At 39.5% G+C, this 5,273-nt stretch overlaps 1 non-coding gene across 1 annotated transcript; it reads left to right on the forward strand.

The window, feature by feature from the left end:
- The first annotated feature begins 273 nt into the window (after positions 1-273).
- Positions 274-380, forward strand: LOC131222490 (small nucleolar RNA R71). The gene has a single exon (XR_009160065.1). It is a non-coding gene; the product is annotated as a small nucleolar RNA R71 (small nucleolar RNA).
- The last annotated feature ends 4,893 nt before the right edge of the window (positions 381-5,273 follow it).

The raw sequence follows: 5,273 nt of genomic DNA on the forward strand, positions 1-5,273 counted from the left end.
TTTCTTATGAGCGTAGTCACTTTATACTTGAGATCATCCTCTTCTTTCAAGAGATACAATCCACCTTTCTCCTTAGATTGAGTCGGCCTAGACGTGGTGTTCGATTTTGGGTAATAGTCCCATGATTGTGTTTTTTCAGCAAGACTATCGAGGTAATCCCATACCTCGTCAACATTTTTATTAATGAATTCTCCATTACACATTGTCTCGACCATTTGGCGCATGGAAGATGTCAGTCCATCATAGAAAAAATTTGTAATGCGCCACGTTTCAAAGCCGTGTTGTGGGCATGAACTGACCAAATCCTTGAACCATTCCCAACATTGGTAAAATGTTTCATCCTCCTTTTGGGTGAAGTTCATGATTGCTTTTCTAAGGGTAATCGTTTTATGATGTGAAAAAATTTTCTTTATAAATTTCCTTTGCATATCATTCCATGTGCCAATGGATCTAGGACACAGTAAATGTAACCACATCTTAGCCTTCTCCTTTAAGGAAAAAGGAAAGAGTCTCAGCCTGACTGTGTCCTGAGACACATTTTGGAAATATAAAGTGGCTATGATCTCATCAAATTCTTTCAAATGTAGATATGGTTCTTTAGATTCAAGCCCATGGAACTTAGGAAGGAGTTGGATAACCCCTGGTTGATGTCCATATGTCCTGTATTTTTAGGAAAAATCATGCATGAGGGCGTACTCACCCCCGCTAGTTGTAAATAATCTCGTAAAGTATGAGGCGGGGGTGCTTGATGCACCTCATTCTCATCCTAAATGTCTTCCACCCTAGGTTGGGGTAGAAGAGGTTGGTTTTCAGCAATCACTTCAATTAACTCAGGGGATTTCAAGTGGTGTCTAGTCCTGTGATGGATAGTTAACCCCTCAACCAATCCTCCTTTAGTCAGGAGACGTCGAGTGTTGTCACGGGCCCACTTGGGTATAAAACACTCGCAACCCTTAATCAAATTCGAAACCTAATCCTAAGAAAGGAAAAGAAAATCTAAAAAGAAAGAGAGGGTTGGAAAGAAGTTACCAAATTGGAGTCCCTAAGTTAAAAAACCTGCAAAAGAAAACAAGTCAATTTTTAAAGAGAAGGTCTAGAATTAGAAAATCGTTAAAAAGAAAGATAGAAGTAAATTAGTTTCTAAAAGAAGAAATTCCTAAAGGAAAGTGGAAATTTCTAAAATAAATTAGGAAAGTCCTAAACTAGAAAGTAAGTTACTAAAAGAGATTTGAAAAATTGAAAGTAAAGAAAGAACTTATCAAATTAGAAATTTTTATCTTAAAAGCCTACGAAATAGAAAGTTAGTTTCTAAAAAAGGGAAATTTTTTTTTTTCTAAAACTAGAAAATAGAAAGTTACTTAAAAGAAGAATCTAAATCTAAAATTAGAAAAGTACAGAAAGTAAGAGGAGAAGTTAGAAAGATGATACCAAATGAGAAGTTCCTATGTTAAGATCCTGCAAAAGAAAACAAAAGAGATTAGTTTCTAAAATAGAAAGTCTAAAGTTAGAAAGTTCCTACAATTGAAATAGAAGGTTAGTTTCTAAAAAGGAAAGTTCCCTAAACATAAGTTAGTTTCTAAAAATAAAAGAGGAAAGTTTATAAAAATAAACTATTTCCCAAAAATAGAAAAATCCTAAAATTAGAAAATTTCTAAAACTCAAACCCTACTTCTAAAATTAGAAAAGTATAGGAATTAGAAAGGGATTACCAATTTAGAAGTTTATGTTAGGATCCTACAAAACAGGAAAACAGGTTAGTTTCTATAAATCAGAAAAATCTAAACCTAATTTTAAACTGATCCTAAAACTAGTTAATTTCAGAAAAACGTGATCGTCAATCCTCGGCAACGGTGCCAAAAACTTGTTCACTCTCCAAGTATAGGGTTGTGATGTAGTAATAAATTCGGTGAGACCGAGGTCGAATCCCAAGGGACTGAAACCTGTACGTAATCTGAAACTAAATAGAACTAGAATTAGACTAAGATGAAATCTAAATCGAATGAATTTGAGGGAATAATGGTGAAATATTAATCTAAAACTTAAAGAATTCAGAGGTAGGAAACTAGAGATTTAGAGGATCCACTTATGGAGGGATTGCTTGGAATGGAGAGAAGTGACAGAGAGAAATGATGTAAGGGAGTGATGGGAGAGAGGGATGGTGAGGTAATGGGAATTAATGAGTTGACTTATGGGGAAAAGGGAAGGTAAGGTGGTATGGTAGGGTGATGTCACCCTAGGGTGACATCATAGTAATTAATGTTTTTAGGGAAGTACAACAATAGGGATAGGTGGGTCCCACAATCAAGCGATCAACGGCCTAGATAATGCACGGGCCGGATCTTATAATCGAGCATCGTATTGACGCACAAGACGCATCGTCGGAACCGCGGACAGCACGGTCAAAATGACATAGGTCTCATTTTGAGTCGGCTCGGAGTTTACAGGATGTGACTCAAGAGCATGCGCCAATGCTATCTACTCGTCCCGGTCGCCGAAACTCGACTAGAGGGAACCGTAGAAGTTTATGGAATGGTCAGGCTAGGTTACGGGTCTTACACTCTTAGTATGCGCCGTTCCGGATTTCTCCGAGTTCATTCAATCAAGTTTGTGTAGCGAGCCGCGTTGTCCGATTGAAATTCAATTTTTGATTGCCAAGAGGCTCTATGTTCCAACTCTATAGGCAAGTGGCAAGCCTTCCTATAGACAAGTCTAAAGGGAGATATTCTAATAGGGGTTTTAAACGCAGTACGGTAAGCCCATAAGGCATCAGTCAATCGGATTGACCAATCCTTACGTTCAGGGTTAACCATTTTCTCCAAAATGTGTTTGATCTCCCTATTGGAAATCTCAGCTTGCCCACTTGTCTGTGGGTGATATGGGGTGCTCACCTTATGAGAGATATCATATTTCTTCATTAAACTCTCGAATGGCCTATTACAAAAGTGTGAGCCCCCATCACTAATGATAGCTCGAGGCGTTCCTAATCGGGAAAGGATGTTCTCTTTTAGGAATTTAATGACCGTGCGATGGTCATTATTCCGACATGGAATCGCTTCAACCCATTTAGTGACATAGTGTACAGCGAGCAAAATATATAGATTTTTAAAAGATTGAGGCAATGGTCCCATGAAATCAATGCCCCAGCAATCAAATGCCTCGATGATAAGAATGGGATTCAAGGGCATCATATTTCGACGGGACAATGCTCCCAATTTCTGACAACGCACACAAGCTTTGCAAAACTCATGAGTGTCCCTGAACATAGTGGGCCAGTAAAAGCTACACTGTAAAATCTTGGCTGTGGTCTTTTTGGCAGAAAAGTGACCACCACAGGCCTATGAATGATAGAAAGAGATGACACTCTGATGCTCAACGTCTGGCACACATCTCCTTAGGATTTGGTGTGGGCAATATTTAAACAAATATGAATCATCCCAGAAAAAGTTACGTACCTTAGTAAAGAATTTTTTCTTATCTTGCTGTAACATGTGTCGGTATGGAACCTGTGGTAAGATAATTAGCAATATCAACCAAGGTGAATGGGAGACTCTGAACAGTTGTTCATCAGGGAACATATCATTGATATGGGTCACCTCAAGGGAATCAGAGGTATTAAGGCGAGAAAGGTGATCGGCCACTACATTCTCTACTCCCTTTTTATCTTTAATTTCCAAATCAAATTCTTATAGTAGAAGGATCCATCTCGTCAGGTGGGGCTTAGAATCATTCTTAGAAAGAAGATACTTAAGTGCCGCATGATCTGTGTAGATAATGATTTTATATCCGATCAGGTAGGACCTAAATTTGTCCAAGGCGAACACTACGGTTAAGAGTTCTTTTTTCGTAGTCGAGTAGTTCACTTAGGCAGGATTTAGAGTCCTACTCGCATAATGAATGACGTAAGGCTTCTTATCTTTTCTCTAACCTAAAACCGCTCCAAGAGCATAATCAGAAACATCGCACATAAGCTCAAAAGGAAGGCTCCAATCAGGTGGTTGTGTAATGGGTGCACTAGTCAACATGCCCTTAAGCTTTGTGAAAGCTTCCTGACATAGCTCAGTCCACTCGTATGGTGCATCCTTTTGAAGTAGATTACATAAAGGATGAGAGATGAGACTAAAGTCCTTTATGAATCATCTGTAAAACCCAGCGTATCCTAAGAAGGATCGCACGTCTCTGATGTTCTTGGGTGGAGGTAGGTTAGAGATAAGATCAATTTTTGCCTTATCCACCTCGATTCCTTTGGACGAGATAATATGTCCAAGGACAATTCCCTTATGAACCATGAAATGACACTTCTCCTAATTAAGTACCAAGTTCTTTTCTTTACATCTTTTCAGCACTCATTTAAGACTCTCTAAGCACTCGCTGAAAGATGAACCGAAAACAGAGAAATAGTCCATGAAGACCTCTAGATATTTCCCCACCATGTTAGAAAAGATACTCATCATACATCGTTGAAAGGTGGTAGGGGCATTACATAATTTGAATGGCATCCTTCTGTATGCAAAGGTGCTGTAGGGACATATATATGTGGTCTTTTCCTGATCCTCAGGAGCGATTTCAATCTGATTGCAGCCCGAATACCCGTCAAGGAAACAGTAATAGGAATGACCAGCTAGCCTTTCCAAGATTTGATCAATGAAGGGCAAAGGAAAGTGGTCCTTCCTTGTGATGGTATTCAGCTTCCTGTAGTCAATGCACATTCTCCAACCAGTAGTAACTCTAGTTGGCACGAGTTCATTATTGGCATTGGCTACGATGGTGATCCTAGACTTCTTAGGAACTACCTGAGTTGGACTCACCCATTGACTATCGGATATGGGGTATATGATACCCACATCCAATAGTTTAAGAACCTCGGCCTTAACCACTTCCCTCATGTTTGGATTTAGTCTATATTGTGATTGTCGAGCGGTCTTCGCATTATCCTCAAGATATATGCGGTGAGTACAAATTGAGGGGTCAATCCCCTTGAGGTCTGCTATCGTCCATCCAAGGGCTCCCTTATGCTCAATGAGAGTAGATATGAGCATACTCTCCTGTTCTTTCTCCAGGTGGGCAGAGATCACCACCGGGTATGTCTCATCTTGACCTAAATATGCGTATTTCAAATTAGAGGGCAAAGGTTTTAGGTCAAGCTTCGGTGGCTTGAGGTTAGACGGTAGAGGCACTACATCGGTTTGTGGCAATTCTTTAAATTGTGGCCTCCATCGGTTAACTTCAAGTACCGGTGCAGTATCAAGCAAGGCACACGTCTCCCTAATCATGTC

The sequence above is a fragment of the Magnolia sinica genome, chromosome 1 (assembly GCF_029962835.1).
Source record: "Magnolia sinica isolate HGM2019 chromosome 1, MsV1, whole genome shotgun sequence".
NCBI classification, from domain to species: Eukaryota; Viridiplantae; Streptophyta; class Magnoliopsida; order Magnoliales; family Magnoliaceae; genus Magnolia; species Magnolia sinica.